Here is a 24,028-nt window from a genome sequence, read left to right on the forward strand (position 1 = left end):
TGACCCTGGGCAGCCTGGTCTGGTGGTTGGCAACCCTGCACATAGCAGGTGGATCCTTTTCAACTCAGGCCATTCTATGATTCTATGATTCTATGACTGGTTTTCTCTGAAAGCAGTATTATGGAACGTATGGTTCTTGTTATCTGCCAAAAGGAAGAATTCCTACAATGTCTGTGATCTTTTATAACAGAAAAGTTTGTTCTCATCTCTTTGTCCCTGGGGAGGACAGTCCTGGGGCCTCACGTTACTCCTCTAATACATTAATAATCTTCCCCACCTAGATCTCACTGAAACTTCCATTGTTATATGCCATCTAGAAATACTGCAGGAGAGTCATGTCACTTTTCAAAGCATATCTGAATGAGAAAGGAGAGCAAAATCATGTCTGACTGCCAAGAACACAGAAGAAAATGATATTGCCAGCAAGAGTGCTTAGTGGAGTGAGACTGGATGCGTGGAATATAAGGACTGCATTGACTATGGAGCCTTGAACTCAAGGTCAAACTGAACACAATATCACAATTAGTTCTTCTGCTAAGTTTCTTTACACTTTCAGTTATAATAAGTATATTACTTATATAATAAGAATATATAATAAGTATATAAGTAATATTTCTTGAGAGAAAGACATTTCTGATGTGTAACCTCATGACCCAATCACGAGGGATACAGAGAAAACTGAGGTGCTCAATGACATCTTTGCTTCAGTCTTCACTGGCAAGCGCTCTAGCTGCACCACCAAGGTTGCAGAAAGCAAAGGTAAGAACTGGGAGAAGGAAGACCTGCCTGCTATAAATGAAGATCAGGTTTGAGACAATCTAAACAACTTGAAGGGGCTTAAGTTCATGGGACCTGACAAAAGCCATCCACAGGTTCTAGGGGAACTGGTGAACAAAGTTGCCAAGCCGCTATCATATTTGAAAGATCATAGCGGTCTGGTGAAGTTCTCACTGGCTGGAAAAGGCGAGTTTTCCCCATTTTCAAAAAGGGAAAGAAAGAAGATCCAGGGAACTACAGGCCACTCAGTCTCACCTTTGCCTGGCAAGATCATGGAGTAGATCCTCTTGAAGGTCCCACTGAGGCACATGGAAAATAAGGATGAGGTGATTGGTGGTAACCAGCATGGCTTCACCAAGGGCAAATCATGCCTGACAAACTTGATAGCCTTCTATGATGGAGTTACACTGTCAGTGGATAAAGGAAGAGCAACAGATATCATCTACCTGGACTTGTGGAAAGCATTTGACGCTGTCCTACATGACATGCTGATCACCAAATGAAAGAAAAATGGACTTGATGGGTAGACCACTCTCTGGATAAGGAATTGGCTGGATGATCTCACTCAGAGAGTTGCAGTTAACAGTTCAGTGTCCAACTGGAGACCAGTGACAAGTGGCATTCCTCGGGGATCACTGCTGGGACTATTTACCATCTTTGTAAGCAAAATGGACAGTGGGATCAAGTGCACCCTCAGCATGTTTGTAGGTGACACCAAGTGGTGTCATTGGCATACTAGAGGGAAGAGTTGGCATCCAGAGGACCTGGACAGGCTTGAAAGTTGGGCCCATGACAACCTCGTGAAGTTCAACAAGGTGAAGTGCAAGTTCCTGCACCTGGATTGGGGCAATCCCAAGCACAAATACAGGCTGGGCAGAGGATGTTTTGAGAACAGTCTTGAGGATAAGGATTAGGGGATGTCAGCTGATGAAAGGTTCAGTACAAGCCAACAATGTGCACCTGCAGCCTAGAAAGCCAACTGTATCCTGGGTTGCATGGCCAGCAGGGTGAGGGAGGTGACTCTGCCCCTCTACTCTTCTCTTTTGAGACCCCACCTGGAGTACTGCTTCTGGTTCTGGGCTCCCAGCAGAAGAAGGGCATGGAGCTGTTGGAGTGCATCCAGAGGAGGGCCACAGAGATGATCAGAGGGCTGGGAGCACCTCCCTTCTGGGGACAGGCTGAGAGAGTTGGAGCTATTCAGCCTGAAGAAGAGAAGGCTATGAGGGGGACCTTATAGTAGCCCTCCAGTACCTGAAGGGGGCCTACAGGAAAGCTGGGGAGTGATTTTTTGTAAGGGCATATAGCAGTAGGACAAGACAAAATGGCCTTAAAATGGAAGAGGGAAGATTTAGACTAGATATTAAAAAGAAATCCTTTACTGTGACCATGTGAGACACTGGAACAGGTTGCCCAGAGAGGCTGTGGATGCGCCCACCCTGGAGACATTCAAAACAAGGCTGGATGGGGCTCTGAGCAACCTCATCTAGTGGGAGGTGTCCCTGCCTATAGCAGAGGGGTTGGAAATAGATGATCTTAAAAGTCCCTTACAACCCAAACCATTCTATGATTCTGTGAAAGATGCTAAGCCACAAAGCAACGTCAGATGCTACCTGAAAATGTGTCTATGGATCAACAGGCCCAAATTCTCCAATACTGACCCAATGTGTTCCTCACTGACCAGCTGGGATTTTTAAGAGAAATCACCATGTTTGAAAGGTAAGGATGGCATCAGAAGACTGCAGGTGAAGAAGAAGATGATGTGAGAAATGCAATTTGACATTGTGATTCAACCTATGTAAGGCTGCAGAAATGCTGAAACTTTATCATGGAAATCTAATTAATATTTCTTGTTCTTGATGTTACAAATATCTATCTTGGCACTGAATGCTCATATCTCTCTGTCTAGCTTCATCAGATCTTTGTCTCTTTGTTTCATTAAATTCCTACTGGGACAACCTTTGATAGAAACCCACTGAAGTTATTCCATAACATGAAAGTCTGCATCTCAGTGATGTACATTTTAATTGGTCAGGGTGCTGTTCATGATGCATCAGACAGTTCCTTTACAGTCTTGTTCATTATTTACTAGAGTATAGAGAAGTAATTATCATTTTTTTCTCTTTTTCTTTTTTCTTTTTTTTTGTCAGATTGGCTTGTTAAGAAGTCAAATAAATTTTGAGTTTGAATTGCATATGTCTAGTTTTCAACTGAAATAAGTACACACAAATATAACATGCAGAAGTAAGTGTTTACTTAGGGAACCTAGTAACTTCATTCTTTGTGATAACTTACTTGCTTTCCCTTAATAAATGAACAGAACTTACAGACTTGTGTCATTAATTCTATGTGGGAGCTGTAACTACTGTTCCATTCAAAGTCATAATTTAAATAAGGCATTGCCCTCAGTCCATATGAACACAGGAGATAGAGTACCATAACAACTAGCAGTAATTGACGTGGTGGAGCTATTTTAGAACCGTTTGAGGGTAGTATACTTGATCTCCACCGGTAGTCTGATTTCAATCATACAATTGCAGTAGAGACTATTAGCATGACATCATCTGTGATTTGTGGCAATATGAAGAATAAAAGCATTATATACACCAAGTAACATGTTTATATCTCAGCTATAATATGATGTTGGAATAAAGAGGGAACAAAACACCCTGTCTGAATCTGGTAGCTGAGATGATGAGGAATGATCAACATCATGCATGGGGTAGAGGATGTCAACAGATTTCCCTTTTGCATGCTGGGAAATGTAAATGTCTTGCTGAGCTGTCTCAACTGGAATATTTTTAGTACTGCTTGAAAAAGGGGAAAATTCCTCACTGAGTGTAGACCTGTCTTCCTATTTGCTCACTTGCAGGGAACAGTGTAAGGTAAGGTCCCTGTTCTCAGAGGAAACCAAAATGGTGATTTCGTTGCTTCATGTGTCCTCTTCAATAATAATTTTAGGAACAGCAGGAGAAGAAAAGATGAGATCAGAGATAGGAACAAGCACAGGACAGATCTGGTAGGGTGGAGGGACCTGAGGAATGTGGTGCATTTGGTGACAGAATTAACTTCAGGGAAAAGGGAAGATGCCACTGATTAGAGCTCTTCTGACTCCTTTCGCAGTTTATGGCTGTGGTTCCAGGTTGTTCGTGTTTGTAAACAAATGGACATTAAATGTGGGAATAAGATGGAAAATTCTATATGAACCTGCATACTATAGACAAAAATAGGAGAGCTTATGAATAAAAGGATGAGTAAAAACATGCTGGCCAGCCTTCCCCGTTGGACATTACTCCTCACATTCCTATGTACATAGCGTGTGTTGCCTGTGGTTACATGTGTTCCTTGCCTTGAAGAGCTCCCACAGAAAAAGTCACTAAAGGCAGACTACCTTCTAGACTTGGGATTCCTCATAGCAAGGACTATGTGAATTGGGAAGCATGGTTATCTATCTTTAGCTGCTCAGGTCTTTTCTTACCAGGGTTGTTATCCAGAAGAGCAATGGCCGGATGATGTAGCTGGGGACTGTAATGAGCTCAAGATACACAGACTGAAAGTTACTGATGTATTCTGTAAGTAAGGATGGGAAAATCAAGCTGAGCATGAGGAGTGGTGTTGCCAATAAAGTTCCAGACAATACTGAGTCATTGGCACGTGTGTTATTCAAGACCTCTGGCAGGTCCTGCACCTAAACGGCGGTTCATACGGCATTTCTAAGGCTTGGTAGTTGAAAGAAAACTCTCTCTGGAAGCCAAAAGCTGTCTTAATCTGAACTTAGTGACATCCTGATTCTACTCTCTGTCAACAAAAAAACTAAGGTGATTCTAGAAAATTAGTTGGAAATGTGAGAGGAATGACTGTAGATGCTTTCAATCTCTGATTAAGCAACACTTCCCTTAACAACATGGGGAGGAGGTGGGGAATTAGCCCTCTTAGATAATACCTGAAGCTTCAGATTGTCTTCATTTTTCTCATCATAGAGAAAAAAAAATCCCAGCTTCTGCAGAAAAATTACAAGTGTTTCCAGCCTGTGGGGGCATGGCATGGCAGGTATTTCTGTAAGCACTCTTGTGTTTTTAAGTGGCTCCAATTATTTCTGAACAACTAAGTAGAGTGTTCATTAAGCATTTCCCTTAAATGAAAATGATGACCTACAAAGTCATGTTAATTAAGAAGCACAGTGAGTCAGTGTGAAGAGGTTCTGTTAGCACAAACAGTGACTCCAATCCTGCAAGCTACTGTGTTCAGATTTAGTCCTCGTTCACGTTCACAGTAGTAGTGTTAAAAAATCTTATTTCTGATTGTTGCACAAATAAAAATTGCTGCAGGTCAGCTCAGAGCAGGAGCTGGCACAGTCTCATTATGTGATTTGTGAGCTGTGTCTGCTTTTTGATTATTCTGGCCAGAGCGCTCTTGCTTATTGTGATCAGGAGCAGTGCCAGTTTAACCTGTTGAGAAGAGAAGTTGAAATACTCCAGGACTACTGGCTTTCTAGGTCAGTTATTTGAGCTGGCATTTTACAGTTGAATCATTGCATTTCAGCCACAAGTCTCATTTAGCTGTAGGAGGCTCTCTCTGTCAGACACCCTCCAATTAGTATAGCAAAGCCTGGGCTGGGGCATGAATTTCTCCTCAATGAACCAGTTCGGATGTGCTGAGTTTCATATGTGCTTCATGTAGTGCATCCCGTAGCCTTCACCTCACTGTCCCACAATTTCCTCTCAGCCTTTTTCAGCACAGTCCCACCACATCCACTTGGAAAACCTATCTAGCTGCTGGATCTGTGACATGTGAGATCGTAGCACAGGCAGAGGCCTCTTTTAAACTGAAAGAGGGGAGATTTAGATTAGATGCCAGGGGAAAATTTTCACTGAGATGGTGGAGAAGTGCTGGCACAGGCTGCCCGGAGAAGCTGCAGATGCCCCATCCCTAGAGGAGTTCAAAGCTATGCTGGATGTGATCCTGGGCAGATAGAGCTGGTGCTTGATCTGATGGATCTGTGGCAGGGGCGTTGGAACTTGTTGGTCTTTGAGGTCCCTTCCAACCCAAACCATTCTGTGATTCTGTGATGAGGCTGTGGAGATGCACTGCAGCAGAGTTCATAGAATTATGCAGCCCAGTGCTGCAGTGAGTCCTTCTGGGCAACGTCTTGCTGACCAGCTACAATTGTTTGGCACCTGTTCCCTTTACACAACATGCCTCTTATGTGACCAATACTTGTACCCATATGCCCATTACGCTATCACAGCCTGGAAAATTCACTGGACTTGGCACTTAGCATCTGAAACATTCAGACTTTGGGAAGATGAGAAATGTCATCCTGGTAGCATGCACACTTCATCCATAGTCCTCTCTGAGTACATAAGATAATTCCTGCTAATACAACACTGTGAAAATGTGGAAACATTTTCTGAGATAAGGATTTCTCCTTAAAACTACAGGAAAGAAGATTTTAAATTTATGCTTTTTTAACCCTTTTTTAGAGGGGCTAAAAGAATCATTTTGTAAATGCCTGTACACCATGATACACCCAATACCAGAAAAATACCAGAACCTGGGACATTCTTCCTTATATTTGCTTAGAAAGCACCACTGCTTTCTTATAGCTGTTAATAATCTATGTTAAGAGTGGAAGATTGTTATCTATCCAGACACTTTACTTTTTACATTCAAACAAGACTAGAGAGTTATTAATTGAAAACAACAAACAAAAATAAGAATTTAAAAGGAAATCTGGAATTAGCAATTTTCCTCATGAAAATTTTAGTGTGATTTTGTGCTTAGTGTTACAATATTGTATGTCTTGCCATTGCTTCTAAGTCAAATACGTGGCCACTTGCTTTTTTGTATTCAGTATTCAAGGGCATATCTCTGCTGATGTAAATTGTGACAGCTCTGTTGAAGCCTGCAGAGCTGGGACAATACACACGAGCTAAGATCTGCCCCTTAGTATTCACCCCCATCTGCTGTGTGACTCAGTCATATCAGAACTGCCGAGCACCTGCTTGCCTGATGTTTTTTTAATGAGTTGAATTCTTTGTGTTGGGTTTGTGTCTCTGCCAGGTTCCAGTTTAATCACATATAATTTTTAGTGTGAAGTTTCACCTTGGGTTTGAACTTGCAGGCACAGAACAAAAAGTCTTGTTTCTAGAGGAACTTGCATAGTAATAATAAGGATAATAAAAATAATAGTAACAAATAGAATGCAAGGTGAGTATTTCAATTCATAGGTTATGACATTCAGCTTTTATGAATAGGAAGGTTCAGTTTTCCTAGTTGGACAGGAAATAATGAGGATGACCCGTATTCAGTAACAGTGTGTGAAAATTAACTAAAGATTCATGTAGCTAAGTTAATGAGCTCTTATATTTAAATGCATAACCTGGCCTATTTGTGTAGACGTTTGTTGGAAAAGATGTGTGTGTACACTTTTTATTGGCTGTCACTGAAGTTTCCAGTCAAATCCTATATTCAGTATGTAATAAATCAAACTCAGAGGGTTTGCTAGTAAGTAATATGTTTGGTTAAAAGTATCCTAATCTGCATGAGGCTTGCCTTCCCAAGAATTTAATTTTCTTATTTAACTTTCAGATCAGAGTCAATATGTGATATGTTTTTTCAAATAGACTGAAATACGCTTACTTAAGTAATAAAATGTGTTATTTATCAGGAAGTTAAAGTGTCAGTAAGAAAAAGCAGCTGTAACATCTTGGAATCAGTCACATCATTTTCTGGCAAGCTGTTTCAAAAACATGAATACCCACCTTCATGAGTTCCACTGTTGGATTTCTGAAAAGCTTAGTTTGCCATTATTATATATATATATATATATATATATTTACACTTAACAATTCTAGCCTTGGAGGAGCATTGTTTAGGAGAAAATAAATGGGCACATACAAATTTCTAGACTTACTGTAAACAGTTTATGGATATGTTAGTAGTGATAGCTGAAGTGGCTTTGGAAACATTTGATGATGCTAGTAATATTAACTTGGTAGTTCTGTTCCACTGTATGTCCAAGAATCCAAGTGTATTATGCAAACTCCCAGCCATTAGCAAAACATAATAGATTATCAGCCTGTGATGATAATGAAAAGTTTGCCTGAAGGTGCATTTGAACATTTTAATGGAATATGTTAGTAAAGGAACATTTGCATAGAGTCATAGAATAGATTAAGTTGGAAAGGACCTTGAAGGTCATCTAGTCCAACTCTTCCGCAATGAGTAGGGACATCTACAGCAAGATCAGATGCTCAGAGCCTCATCCAGCCTGACCCTGAATGTCTCCAAGGACAGGACATCCACCACATCACCGGGCAACATGTTTCAGTGCCTCACCGTCCTCACGGTAACACTTTTCTGTATGTCTAACCTAAATCTCCAGTCTTTTAGTTTGAAACCATTTCCCCTTGTTCTGTCACCACAGAGCCTGCTAAAACTCTGTCCACTTCTTTTCTGTAGCTCCCCTTTGTTACTGACAGGCAGCTATCAGGTCACTTCACAGCCTTCTCCAGGCTAAACAGCCCCAGCTCTCTCAGCCTGTCCCTGTAGGGAAAGTGTTTGATTCCATGGATCATTTTTGTGGCCCTTCTCTAGACGTGCTCCAACAGGTCTGTGTCTCTCCTGTACTGAGGACTCCATATCTGGATGCAGTACTCCAGGTGAGATCTCACCAGCACAGAGTAAAGGGGCAGGATCCCTTCCTTCACACTGCTGTACATTCTTCCTTGGTTGCAGCCTGTCCCAGGTCCTTTTTGGCAGAGCTGTGCTCAGCTGTTCCATCCTTCAGTTTGTATTCACAGTGGGGATTGCCATGACTGAGGTGCAAGAGCTTGCATTTGAATTTGTTGCATCTTTTGAGATTCTCGTGGGCCTGCTTATAAGAAGCGAGGATGAAAACAATATTGCTCATCTGTTGAAATAACAGGAGAAACTGGGAGCAACTGTTCGCTATCCCTCCATCACAGTAAGGATTTCACTGAATAACCCCCATCCACATTGTCATAAGATAGAAATAGCCAAATATATTTGGTGAAAGATTATATATAATTTTTGTTGGACGAAGAAGATTGTGGATCATCATTTCTGTAACTCACAAAGGAACGACACCAGGGAGCCACTTCAACATGATTATTTAAAAACTGAATGCTAAAAAAGTGTTCAGATACAGATCTCTTTAACTGCATGTCTCGGATTGTATTTATTTTAAAACTGAAATAATGTTTTCCATTGCCCTATTGCTTTTAGAGTCAGTCATTTGGGACAGCCTGACAAGAGCATATAAAAAAAATTCCTACAAATCTGTCTTCCTTTTCTCTGCATCCTGCATCTTTTCATGCTGCCTTTTCTATGTTTCCCCTCATATTTTTCTGTGACTGGTGGAGTGTTGCTGGTGCATATTGTTTCTGCAACCTGAAGAGGAAGAGTGCATCAGTGAAAAAGTTAAATTGACTGTCTACAGTGCACTGTCAAATCACAGATTTAACAAAAACAAACAAAAAGAGATTGATGCTTTTCTTGGTGGCTGTTTCTTACAATCAAAGTTAAGAGTGTTTTGTTGAAATCTGTTTGTTTTTATTTTAAGTAAATGGTCTTGCTTTGCAGAATGTTATGCTGTGAGCATACACTTTCCTGTTGTTGATCAACTCTGGGCAATGTCAGATGCTTCCGAGAAAAGCTCAGGGAATACAAGAATGGCAATTAAGGATTAACTTGAATTAAATGAAGTTTCCTCTTAACCTACATTAGCTTGTGGTATGACCTCAATCTGAAGGACATTCTTCCCTCAGTTATTATCACAAATACTCTTCATAATTATAAATTGCTAAACCTATTTTAAATCCTGTTAGTCTCTCTGATATTGTGTGGTAGTGAGTTCCCCAGGTCTTATAAAAGAATTGATTTCTGTCACTTTTAAATTTACTGCCTTTAAATTTTCTATTTAAATGGGCAGAAGGAAGATAACCATGTTCAATTTATTTTCTGCATATCCATTTGTAAAACAACCCCCATTTAAAATGTTCCAATATTTTCAACCTCCCTTTGAACAGAATTAATTTGCCTCTACCTTTTATATTTAATACTAATTAAATTCCCCAGTGTGATGCTGAGGATTGCCTTGTCTACATCTGTCACGCATTACAGATAGCCCTGGGCCAGACACTCTTCCAAGCTATTTCTATACCCCTTGCATTGTGTAGATAGCAGACACAAGCTGGAAGAGACAACTATTAGAGCATTTTTCATCCGCTACCTGATAGTTGGGATGCAGTAGATGTAGCCCTTATTGACAAGCTGGAGTGTTTTTGAGTGGGTGTTGAAGAGAAGCTCCCAGTTCTAATTCTCAGAGTATTCTCAGAAATATTTCCAGAGGTCACAGGAGGAGACAGGAGCTGATGGAACTGGAAGCTTGCACTTGCATCAGTGATGCAGTACTTACCCTCCAGAGTAACAAGTACTGTACTTGTGCTCTTGTATATGGCAGATGACGAGCAGTAGCCTGCATGCTATACAGTGGCTGACTAGCAGTGAATATTTCTCGTCTTCTCAGATGAAATTTGGTGGTAGATGGAAGAAGGAGAAGAGTAATGGAATGAAAGGAGAAAGATTTAAAGGCATGCATCCCTATGAGAGGTGACTCCAGAGTCCTCCTAGAATGCAGTCTCGCCTAACCAAATGGACAAGTATCTTTTCATAGGCCAGTAACTTAGCTGGAGGCTACTGAAACAACTTCAGACCTCTTGGACGTATCCTTGAGGCTTGATGATAAATATGACATCAGCAGTCTTTTGAAAAGCCCAACATGCATCCAAAACTCCCAGCAACAGCTGAGTTGCCTGAGAGCAGTCATTTAAAGCATTTCTGAAGGCAAGGAAGATAGATGACTTGAAAATTTGATTGCAAACCTTGACCCAGAGATACCCTTACTTTACATTATAAGCAGAATGTGGTATGTGTCTGGGAATGTTATATCCTGCATACAGGAGATCCTTGTAATTTTTGTTACGGAAAAATCCTATGATGCTTTTTCTGAAATTCTGATCAACCTCCAAAGCAAGTACACCATAGAATAATAGAATGACTTGGGCTGGAAGGGACCTTAATGATCATCCAGTTTCAACCACACTGACATGGGCAGGGACACCTCCCAGTACACCAGGTTTCCGAAGTCCCCAGGTATGGGGCATCCATAGCTTCTCTAGGCAACTTCTTCCAGCCAGTACTTCACCACTCTCTTGAGTCTTCCTAATATCTAAACTAAATCTACTGTCTTTTTGTTGAAAACCATCACCCCTTGCCAGTGTCCACAATTTCCATTGTACTGGGGGGTAGTTAATTTCCATGGGCCTAAATAACATGTTGAGAAGAAGTGTTGTCCAAGGCAGTAAGTAAGGAAATTATGTATTTCATAGTGATTTTTTGTAAACCTCACAAAGACATGTACTAAAACTACAGCTAGGGAGTTCTAAACCAAATTAACAACTAATATTGTAACAGTTCAAGGGAAAGTGTCTCATTAGTGCTAGTGGAGCAACTGTAACAACTGTGTGTACCTCGGCACCTATTAAACTGATAAGCAAGTCCAACTGCACAACTTCATTAGCTAATTGTACTGTGAAATCACTATTTCAGCTTCAACTGAAAGTATCAGAAAAGTAGTTTCTTAAATATCAGATAAAAGTGTTGAAAGAATTAATGCCTGGATCTATTTAAACAATACATGTCTGGTTGCTTGGTGTTTCTTACCTGCCAAACATGTTGCCGGACGAGATTAATTAACAGTATATCTAATCAGAGGTCACATCACCTTATGTGGATCTCAGTAAGAGACTTTTGTAATGTGAGCAAATAGCACAACAGATCAGTTGTGAGTGTAGGTTGTAGGCTACACTATAATGTCTTCTGCCAGAAGGAACAGGATAGTTTGTAGTACGTGTGCTCCCAGAAGCCAAGAATGATAGAATTTGGGTAACTTGGAATCATAGAATGGAATCATAGAATCATAGAATGGCTTGGGTTGGAAGGGACTTCCAGGATCATCAAATAAATCAAGGAATGCAGTATCTTAGAAACAAGTACTTATAAAGTCTGATTTTTTCATTTATTCCTCTGTTATCCCACACCCAAGAAAGGCTGTGCATGCTATAGTCATGTTGTGATAAAAAGATACATGCTGCTCTCTCAGCTGTATTTGTACAGAAGTCTACCTAGCCATGACTACAGCCATCAACAAAGTGTCAGTTTTGAAAAGTTCAGTGAATTTTTTGAGGCTACAAAAAGCCATATTTGGCACGAAAATGTTCTCCATATAGATTCTAAATCCCGTTCCTAGGAAGATATTTTCTGAGGTAAGTCAGGATTCATAGATTTTTATCATTGTCCCAGCTATTTTTCTCTGATCTTATTCTAGGAAATAGCCGGATCATTTTACTTATAATTTTCTATCACAAATTCTAAACAAGTGTAAAGAAAGTATGGGAGCAGTCAGGCAGCCAGGTGGCAGGCAGTAATTGTGAGCAGCGCTACCTACAATGTAAGGGTGCTGCTTCCAAACCACTACACCATGTCCTGGCTAACGGCTTCTCCAGGAAAGTTTTCTTATTTTCTGTAACTGCCCGGATAACCTCCTAGGTCTAGGCCCACAATTTAATCACCGCAATTGCCACAGAATATTGGACTAGCTGCTTTACTGTTTCCATCTGTTTGATGGTGAGTATGGTCCCAGTGGGATGGACTTTCTATAGTTTAGGTATTAGGAGGAAGTTTTTCACACAGGAACAGGTTGCCCAAGGAGGTTGTGGATGCCCCATCCCTGTATTATTTCTTCTTCCTCTCTAGATCCTAAATTGAATTGAGTCATACTTCAGGCCTTAAGCATGTTTGTGGAAATCATACTGAATTTAGTTTAAAGAGACAAACCAGATAGATTCCCGTCTTCTAAGATGTTGCATTATGGAGATGTTAACATCAGATACCATGGCAGGATTTTTACATCCAACTTTTGTTGGTTTATTCTGTGTTATTTCATCAAAGAAGTTAGAAACAAATGAGTTAAAACTGATTAAATGAAGTTGTTTTCTTGCGTGGCTTTGCATAAAAATAAATTACTTCAAAAAATGAAGCGCTATTTCTAGCTGAGGTTATTTAGGATTTTATCATAAGATCATAGAATCATAGAATGGCCTGGGTTAACAAGGACCTCACAGATCATCTAGTTTCATGCCCCCTGCCATGGGTATGGTTGCCAACCACCAGACCGGGCTGTCCAGAGACACACCCAGCCTTGAAATTTTAAATATAATAATGGTATGTTCTAACTTTAATTTAATATATTCCACAGTAAGTATGGAGGTTCCTGAGTAAGAACTGCAAAGCATCGCGTGAATAGATCCACAAAATCAGAGGCACATGTTTGGGTGCCTGCTCTGTTCTGACTGGCAGCTCTTCAGTCCCCTCTCTTCCTGAAGCTGAGTGACTGCACTGCTGGGGCTACGAGCCCAGCCTGATATACCATCATTTTGGTTTGGAAATATTTATAATTTTCCCTGTCATTTACACTGTGCACCAACAAAGCAAATATCTTTGCAATTTGTTTCCAAAGCCCCTCGAGATAAGAATTAACTGTAGTACGGTTTTCATAGATTCGTTGGTCACCTGCCATCCTCCAAAATCACCAGTGATATTTGATTTTCTGTTATTTCAATCTGATACTGAAAAGAAGTGAAACATTGGGTTTATACTATGTTATTGAAGTAGGATTGCTGCTTTTAAGCATTCTTTGACACAGTGTGCTGGGGCTTGTGCACCAGGAATAAAACATTTTAGTAGTAAAGGATTCCAGATGAACTAAAAAAAATTGCCACAAAGACATTGCCATCTGTTGCATCATTCAGTGATTTTAGATATTAGTGTGCAAGAGTTTATTAAACATATTGGATTTCCGTATTCACGTTTTCAATTCTTAATATCAGTCACATGTGTCTTCTTTCCACCAAACGTGGCAGTAAACATGTGGTGATATCAATAACAAAAATATTTACAAAGCAGTATTTCACAGTAAGTGATCAAAAGTGAATCATATTATATTTCACAGCGATTTTAGAATGTAACCTAATTGCCACAGTAGACTGAGGACATGAAGAGAGAAAGCCAAAGAACTATGAGCAAGTGTAAAGCTCTGTATATTTCCAGAGTAATGATTTTACCTACAGTTTTGTGCTTCCAAATAGAAGAGTGAAAAATACAAAACAGAATTTCTCTTTCTGAAGTGTTCATGCATATAGAATTTTTTCAGCTACTTTAATGACAGCATCAGTGCAGTAATTGCCTTGCTGTTTGGAAAGTCTGTTTTGAAGAATATCCTTGTGGTAACTTCTCCTTTCATCCTTTTATTTTAATCTTTATTTGGACAAACAGACTATAAGAATTAGGAGATAATATACTGTAACTAGGAATGAGGAAATATTAGTGCATAGGCATGGGATCTTGACACTAATGACACTAATGCTAGGAAAATAATAGAACCCCTAATTTAGTGTACTGGGACTGGCTGGGAAGGAGTTGACTTTTCCCACAGTATTCCCTGTAGTACTGTGCTTTGCATGTGTAGTTTGAGCAGCACTGTCATGGCACTGAAGTTTTGTCTAGCAGCAAGCAGCCCTGGCATAGCATCAGCTCCCCCTGCAAAGACCAGTAGGCTGGGGGTGAGCAGGGGCTGGGGAGGGAACACAACCAGAACACCTGACCCAAATTGACCAAAAGGATATTTCATACCATATGGCATCATGTTCAGCAATAAAAGCTGCAGGAGGGGAAAAAGGAATACTCTTGTTAGGAAATCATATGTCTTCCAGAGTAGCTGCTACCCATATTAATGCCCTTCTTCCCAAGAAGTGGCTGAAGGTAACTTACTGATGAGAAGTGTGGAAGTTATGGATATTACTGAAAGCCAACTCAACTGAACTGTAACTCAACTGAAACAAACAAAAAAGAACTGACTTGAACATGAAATGACCCTTATTTACATATTGCACATTGCATATTAAATATTCAATGAATACTGAATGGTAAATTCAATAGTCAACCAGTAAAAACACTGAGTATGTGTAATTTCTTAATCTAGTGAGAAGAACACTCCCTTTTGAAGAAAAGACCTAAAATCCAAGTTCTTCTTAATTAAATAAATATTCATAAAAAGTGAGAGACCAAATGAAAATTCTTGCATTTTAGCTGAGCACACTGCTTAGACCATACTTCTGGAAAGCAGCAAATCTTAGTTCAAATCTCTTCTGAACAAGAATACATTACCATGATGAGGAGTACTTGCACTTTTCAATTAAAGCAAACAAATACTATCCATTATGAATCTCACCCACAAAAAATATCAGCAGCCTAATTTTCAACTTCTGAAGAGATGTGGATGAAAAATTTATATGATCTTTAGGCAAATTTACTTCTCATCCAGCTTTTTTCAGAACAAACGTTCAGTATAAAGTTTGACTTTTTCACATTTGGTCCCTGGTTACGGATTTTGTGTTCTTGTAGAATTGTGGAGCCATTTAAGTTGGAAAAGACCTTCAAGATCATCAAGCCTAGCCATCAACTTGACCTACTGAGTCCCATCAGTTTGCCATGACCCTTAGTGTTTGCACATCTTCTGCCTGCACATCTTCCGCCATTCTCCTGGGCAGCCTGTTCCAAAGCTTAACCATTATTTCAGCTTTCAGTGACAGTGAAATCCCAGTTCAATTCTAAATTTACAATAGTGTTGTCCATGTTATTAATTGTAATTAGCATTATCTGATCCATAATCCATGTTTGGCTGATACTCAATGTTCTTAAGAGCTAATCCCAAAGAATATTATGAAGTGAAAATACTGGGAAATGAGACGAATGGAAAAAAATGGAATTTCATCACTGTATATGAAACTCTACTAAGAATCTCTTACAAAATAATATTTTACAAAGCTATCTTCTGAGATTGGAGGTGGATCTTTCATTATGATGCTGGGAGGTAGCACAGCCTACAGTCGTACAGAAAATCAGGAGTCCTGGACTCCCAGGCTTTGCTACTGATTTGATGTGTATCTGTGAAAAATTCCATCTTTTAGCACTTCAGTATCCTCATCTGCAAAAGTAAGCATGATAATATTTGCTTACTTTATTTGAGATTCAAAATCATTGATGTATTCAGAATAAAAAAAATATAAATCTGCTGCTTTTCCCTTTCAATAAAATGGAAAAAAATCTTTTTTTTTTTTTTCTGAGCATGGTTGCCCTCTATGTGAGCAGAATATGTTATTAAAAGGAATATATAAAGAGAAATTCAATAAGAGCACTGCATCTACTACTATTTGTGCCTCTGAAAGTATCCCCATTTTAGTGTTTCAGCAGTTACACTGATAAATGTTTCTTCTACAGGTAAAACATCTGTGGTTTTTGTAAAATAAGTAGCCAATATGAACAATTTTACCAGCTCTAAATTTCACAGGTTCGTTTCTGAAGAACTCAGAGCAAATAAATATCCTTTTTACTGACTTCAGTGTGAGTTGACCCAAGAGAATCAATACAATCTATGGTTATCAATCTCAAAGCAACTTAAATGATGGTACCAACAATAACAATTCTGCCTTCAAAACCAGGTGCAGATATGTTTTCAGATTTTACCTGTTAAGCTGTTTGCTTTAATACCTTGATCCAAAAGTACAGTTTAGGCTACCATATCTAAATGCTTCTTAACATAACATTATGGCATTTTGTAGATATTTTGAAGTAATCTGCAAATACATATCAGTAGCCACGTGTACTGGAAAGCTGAGCACAATAGCCAGATTTAGCACTTTATATGGAAAATATTCTGCAAAGCTGCTGGAGAGTATTTATTCAACTATGCATTTGAAAAACAAGTATTGCTTTGAGCAAGCAATTTAAAGAACAAACATAAAATACCTCAGCAGTAGGGCTGATGCCGTAGAGATCTATGATTTACCTGAAGTCAGCACATAAACTCTTGAATATAAGGATCCTTACAATTCAATAAATGCTGAGCTGTAACTAGAGGGAAATTCAGTTCTAATTCAATAGAAACATACCTGTATGTCCTGGAAATCTCAGGAAAGCAAAAATGCTCAATAGAATGTCTCAGAAGCCAAAATGGAATCTGTCTCATTTTTTAGCATTTTCACCATCTGCTTCCATCCCAACCTGCTGCTAAGAATATGGAGTTGTTTTCTGGTTTGCTGTTTACTGTAGCTAAAGTTCTTTTTATTATATATCTCAGATAAAAACTTTTATGACATCCTTCCTGACTTTGTGTTTGCATAGGAGCTATCCAGGATAAATCTTTTTCTATTATCACTGTGGATTTTTTTTTTTATATATATGACATGTTTTGACCCTGCTTGACCTGTTGCTACTATAGGTTTCTGACTAATAATTTGTATTGTCACAGAATGTAAAAGACAGCCCTTTTCCGTAGATACCAAACAAACGTAAGTATTAGCTGATCTTTGCCCTGAAGAACTTACAATATAAGTAAATCTCTTGACAACTTCAGTGCAGAACAGCATAAAATCAGCTTTCAAGACATGTTGAGGCGATGCCTGACAAGCTATTAGAGGTCTTCTTTATCAAAAATAGCTTTTATGCAGCTTTGTGCTGCCAAGTCTATCCAGGTCTAGGAGCAGAGTGCACTGGTACTGAAGTTATTCCTTTGCGTGGATAGTACAGATATGTCTGCAGACTACAAACATTAGGAGAATATTTAGTCCCTCATGTTCAGAAGAAGTTTTGCATATACAAAAAAAAAAAAAAAGAAAAAAAACAGGGCTTGCGTGGATCTCAGAGCAGAATTTAGATGAAAGAATTTAAATTCACCTTTTCTGTTTCTCTTAATTTGCTTTAATACTACGGATTTTTGTTTTTTCACATTCTGCTTTTTTCTCAATCATTACAACAGCTGTGTTTAATGAGCTGTAACTGAAATAGGTCAATAAAACATTACCTGCATGACAAGAGAGAACCTACTGGGTGTGCAAGTGTGATTAAAACTGCTATAACCTAGATTTCACTGAGATGGCATGTACAGTTATGGATTAAGAGAGCATTTTTGTGAAGTAGAAAAGCGAATTTCTCTCTCAATTGCAACACATTGCCATTAAAAATATTTAGGAAAAGAAAAGACCTAGACAGTAAAAGCTGGCAATCAGCAACACACAGATGTGTTCCAAAGGCATGTGCACCCTGAATAGGCTGTGCTTTGAAACACATCTTGGAGTCAGAGTCAAAGGCTGAAGCTGAAAAGAGCAAAAAGAGGAATAACTGTTGGAAAAAAAAAATTCTTTCACTCATTATATTTTTATGCATTGTACTTTTTGTGCACTTGCAATATCTTGTATTGGTGTTAATGTGTAGTTCTCTAAACATTTTCTGCAAACCATAATCCAACAACCGAGACAACTAAGAACCATTGCATATTAGCAAACTTTCTTGGGCCTCTCTTCTTTCCAGGGTCCAATAGTTCCATGAGGCTTTTCTAGTCAGATGTTTGAAGAGGTTAAAGTCTGTTCTCCTGAGATCCAGCGCTGTGAGCTTGATTTCTACCCTTCTCCTTCCCTCCTGAACTCCACCATTTCATGTTGACTGCAGTCAGGGCGGCCCTTTACCTTCATATCTCCAACACATTTCTTCTTTTTGATGAGTATGAGGTCCAGCAGAGTGCCTTTCCTTGTTGGCTTCTCTTGAGTAAGGAAGTTCTTGACACATTCCAGGACCGTCCTGGATTGCAGATGCCTTGCTGTGTTGTTCTTCCAGTGGATATCAGCATGGCTGAAGCCTCCCATGAGAACAATTGCCTATGGACATGAGGCTGCTCTTACCTGTCTATAGGGGGCTGAATCTGCTTGTTCTTCCTGAGAGGGGGTCTGCAGCAGATACACAGTATAATGTCACATTTATCCACTCTTTCTTTAATCATGACATGTATGATCTCAGCTGACTCCTCATCCATTTCCAGGTAGAGCGTCAGTCACTTTACCTGCTCTCCCATAAAGGGAAACTCCTTCTCCACGTCTTCCCATCCTATCTTTCCTTTAAGGCATATAAAGACTCCTTCTTCCTTGCCTCGGTAATTGGTTGTTGTCAGTCCAGTCAGGTTTGGCACACTGAGCATTACATCATTTTGTAGACCTTCAGGATGCTTTAATATAATTAGTGTGGTGGAAGAATGCCGTGTGAATGACTAATATATTATTTGCCTTATATCTGCTTCAAAACAACAGTGGCAATCACACCTAGCCAGGCTGACAGGCCCACCTACAACTTCATCAAGAACCAGAAGTCTTGTGAAAAGTCTTGTTTGACACAGATTTTGTGGAAATCACAACAGTTCTTAAGGTTTCTTATTCATTTCCCATTCTAATTCAGGATAAATCAATCCACACTAATAGAGATAGAATGTAAAGATAGATATATATTTCTTTTTCAAAGAGAGCACATTTGTGGGAAGATGCATGAGGACGGAAATGTGGATCTGGAAAAAGTGTCTCTTAACAGTGAGTGGTTGGAAGAGTTAGAGGAAGGAAGGGAGGGAGGTGGGAGGAGAGGAACAAGAAATAAATGTAACTCACCTATAGAGAAACTGAAATTAGTGGAGACAAGTTGGCCACATTCCTACCTTCCATAGCCATTTACACTACTGATCTGCCTTCTGATCTTCCTCTGAAGACTGCAATCCCAGTGAAGTTTGGCGTTAAACTTCATGTATAGGTAATTATCCTATCTTTTTCTGAAGATGAATCTAGTACACCTATATTTTTTAGAAGCAGAACTTTGAGTACAGGAACTTTTCATCCTTTTCTTATTTCTAGTTCATTTTTAACATTCCATCCCTGTGTATATGTGAAATGTTGTGTATTCAACTGAAGGTTAACCTGGTAAAAGACACTCTTATTACAGAGTAATACCCACAGCTAGCAAGAATTGTAGAAAAAAAAAGCACAACCTACTAGATATTTTTCAAGAAGGAAGAAATCCTGATAGAAAGAAGGAATTAGTTTGGAATGAGAAAATCTAGACTTCTATTAAAACTAAATTATTTTTTAAAAAAGGAATTTTGACAGACTAGTATATATAACACTATAATTTGAAACTCCGAGGACTTCTAATGTGTGGGCTGGTACTTTCTGACACATCAGATGTAAGAAGTGTACATATTGAGCAATTCAGATTATAGCTCTTGAAGGACTGATTGTATGAAAAATATACTCAGAGCCACTGGTCAAAGATAACATCAAGTTCTGTAACAATGGGAAAAGGAAGTAATGAGAGAATCTGTAACAGTAGTAACAATAGGAAGAAAGAGCAGAGAAAGAAAGAAAAAAAAGAAAAAACAATATTATTTAGTATTTTAAATTTAAAACTGTTAGCTTTTTTTTTTTTTAGCATTCCCTAATTTTTATGGAGATTTTTTATAAGGAACATTTATCTTTGCAGCCTTTTAGTTACGCTAGTGATAGAGTGTTAATGTACCATAATTTGCTTCCGCACTGCATCATATCTTTGCTGGAACAGATCACACTTTCTGATTTTGTTATTTCAATTTTTTTTTGTCCTGCATCAATTTCATATAAATGGAGTTACAATATGAAAAATAACCTAAAGGTGCCAATCTAGTAATTGCTTCAAAAAGGACAACAGAAAAGACACTATTCAGATTCCAAGTTTTGCTTTCATAATCTGCTTATTCACATTTGTTTTGATTCTATTGTTTATTGTATTTGATTATAGCTCTTTGAAAATAGAACCTTCAGTGGAGGTTCCTATTTTCTGGCCTCCTGATAACTCAGGGGGTATCATAAATATCCATTACGAAAAAAAAAAGATTCAGAGGTAAAAAATATTAAGGTCCTTTTTTGTGCTAACCTTAATAGATCAAGGTCTTATTCAGGGTGGAGAACAGAGCAGATTATACATTTTATTTGGCTATCTTTTCTTCTTTCCAAACATTTTCTTCTGCTTAATGTGATTTGCATTTGAGTCTAAATCAAATGCTGCAGATCTAAACTTCTAAATAAATTGAAAACTGAATTTGATATTCATATTTGGCATCTCAAGACCATTTGTATCACAGTAGTCAAATTATTTTCCTCTTTCTTTAATATAATTTATTCTTGCAAGACCAATTGCTAATGTCCTTGATTTTGCTTTTTTTAATTATTTTCCTTTTATTGTCACAGTCTGTAATTGCCCTTAGTAGCTGAAGCATTTATTAATTTATCAAAAATGAAAATGATAGGTGGCAAACCTACTGATTTGGCAATAGCAGTAGTTTCTCATAACAATTTTCTTCCTGTTAACCATTAAATTAGCTAAAATAAGACAGACACCACCATCAAATGTTCTTGTATTCTAGGATAAGGTAAGGGACACTGGACAATTATTATGAGTTGAACTCTGCTGCTTCCCCTGTGGTAGTGAAGCTGTTTCAGGTTATTTGGGAGAAGTAAACCATGCAGTGGGACAGATACTGCCCTGTTGTCTGTGCAGAGCTGAATCCCACAAGAACTGGGCAGCATGCAGGCATAAAGACTGCACCAGTCAAGAAAGATATTGCAAGTGGGAGATGCTAATTCCTGTGTCCATGCACAGTGGAAATTTCCACATGACGTGTGTCTGTGTTGCATGAAAGAGAGGCTTGTTAGCATAGCTGTGACTTGAAGAAAACCTAATATCTGTAACAAACTCAATAATGTTTGCTTTGTATCACAGTGTGAGCCCTTTATTAAGTACTTCTCTTGAGGAACCATTCTGATTACACAGAACAGTGTAGTCATCAATATACTCTCACAGTAAAATTTCTAGTATTTTAAAGATTTTTTTAATGTGTTCTTTTTGGACTAAAATGAATAAACTTCTCATAGTCATAAACAATGGACAGTTAAAATGAGATGGCAAAACTTTCATACTAACAGTAGTTAGAGAGAACAGAACAGAAACATGTACACAGATGAATAGAAGGTCCCATCATTGAAGGACAGTTGGAACTGTAGAGTTGTCTGTTTGCAGTGAATTGTCTTTGTTATTGTGCAGAAAGCATTGTTGCCTGTAATTTGTAGGTCAAGAGGAGCCTCCAGAATCCATGTTTTTTGTGTGAACAGACAGAATTGAATTAGTGTTTTTCAAGATTACTGGGACTTTGATACTAGTAGTGCTGTGATTATTCTTCATACTTTCATTGGATGTTTCTTCTGTGCCATTCTGGATGATATTTGAAAGTCATGGTGATCAGGTGAAGTCCTGGTGACTGGAAGAAAGATAATATCACACCCATTTTTAAGAAGGGTAGAAAGGATGACCCAGGGAACTACCAACCTATCGGTGCCAGAGAAGATCATAGAGCAGATCCTCCTGGAAGCTCTGCTAAGTATGTGGAAGAGAGAGAGTTGATATGGGATAAGGATGGGTCCTCGATGATGACATAACTGTATCAGTGGACAAGGGGAGAGACACTGAAGTCATCTGTTTGGACACTGGTAAGGCCTTTGACACAGTCCCCCATAATGTCCTTCTCTCCAAATTGGAAAGATGTGGGTTTGATGGGTGGACTGTTTTATGGACAAGGAACCGGTAGCAAAATCATTCCCAGAGAGTGATAGTCAATGACTCAGTGTCCTGATAGGGATCGGTGACAAGTAGTGTCCGTCAGGGGTTGGTATTGAGACCAGCGCTCTTTAATATCTACATCAACGACATCGACAGTGGGAACAAGTACATCCTCAGCAAGGCTGTGGATGACTTCAAACTGTGTGGTGTAGCTCAAAAGACAGGATCCTCCATCAAGAGGAACTAGCAGTGGGCCCAAGTACATCCTCAGCAAGGCTGTGGATGACTTCAAACTGTGTGGTGTAGCTCAAAAGACAGGATCCTCCATCAAGAGGAACTAGCAGTGGGCCCAAGTGAGTTTCATGAGGTTCAACAAAGTCAAGTGCATTTGCACCTGGGTCGTGGGAACCCCTGCTATCGGTACAAGTTGGGGGATGGAACAAGTTGGAACACCCTTCTATCGGCTGAGAGAGCTGGGGCTGTTCAGTCTGGAAAAGGCTCTGGAGAGACCTGAGACAGCAGCAGTATCAATAGGAGGCCTATAAGAAGGAAGGAGACAGACACTTTTGCAGAATCTGTTGTGATAGGACAAGGGGAAATGGTTTCAAACTAAAAGAGGGGAGATGTTGACTGGACATAAGGAAGACGTTTTTTACAATAAGGGTAGTGAGGCACTGGAACAGGTTGTCCACAGAGGTGTTGAAGACTCTTCCCTGGAGACCTGTCCCCAAGGTCGGTCTGGAACAGGCTCTGAGCAACCTGATCTAGCTGTAGATGTCCCTGTTCACTGCAGAGGAGTTGGACTATATGACCTTTAAATGTCTTTTCCAACTCAGAAGATTCAATGATTCTACTATTTGAATGTGGTTTGCTGTCTTAACTAAATATTGATGAGGATGTTGCTCTCTCACTTCATGTTATCAAATTACTTCAGAACCTTGGTGACATCTGAATGGCAGAAGTCTGACCCATATATCAAACAGTGGGCATGGTTTAACTCAGAGATAGTTTGACACCGGTTCCTTTTAATTGTCCTGTTAAACAGAAATGAGAACGACCTTAATGGTTGTAGGACTGCAGTTGTTCCTGTTTCTTGCAGGTTAAGATGTTCTATTTGTTGTAAGAGCACAAGTAGCTAGCAATCTGAGCAAATAATGATAAGGCATTGTGAACTTTACCCACCCCTCCCCATTTAAGAACAATCTACAACTGACAGCCCAGATAGAGACCGTATTTACCATGCTTAGAGTTGTGGTCTGAAGACAACTGTGTGGTATCAATTGCCTTTATTGAAAGAACACAGGGAAATGCATGTGTTCTTAGAAGAATCTTATAATGACACTGATATAAAACTGAGTTTTAATCTTATAAACTCTTTATCACAACAAGCATTCACTAATGAGTGAACATCTTAGGTTATAAGTGTTTTAAAGGAACAGCAAGATCATAATGGAAACATTCAAGGCTCTGACAACCTGATCTAGCTGTAGATGTTCCTGTTCAATGTAAGGGAGTTAGACAAGATGGCCTTTTAAGGATCTCTTCCAACTCAAACAATTCTATGATCCCACAGTCTTAAAACCGTATTGTTTAACTTCAGTTCACTTCCAGACTTGATACTGGATACATGCTCAGCTTCTCCAAACACAGA

General features: G+C 39.1%; 1 protein-coding gene across 11 annotated transcripts in view; it reads left to right on the forward strand.

Moving 5' to 3' along the window:
• Window positions 1-24,028, forward strand: part of MAGI2 (membrane associated guanylate kinase, WW and PDZ domain containing 2) — a 710,219-nt gene that overhangs the window by 514,195 nt on the left and 171,996 nt on the right. The gene's annotated exons all lie outside the window — the stretch shown is intronic.

This window comes from Meleagris gallopavo, chromosome 1 (genome assembly GCF_905368555.1).
Source record: "Meleagris gallopavo chromosome 1, MGAL_WU_HG_1.1, whole genome shotgun sequence".
In the NCBI taxonomy this organism is placed as follows: domain Eukaryota; kingdom Metazoa; phylum Chordata; class Aves; order Galliformes; family Phasianidae; genus Meleagris; species Meleagris gallopavo.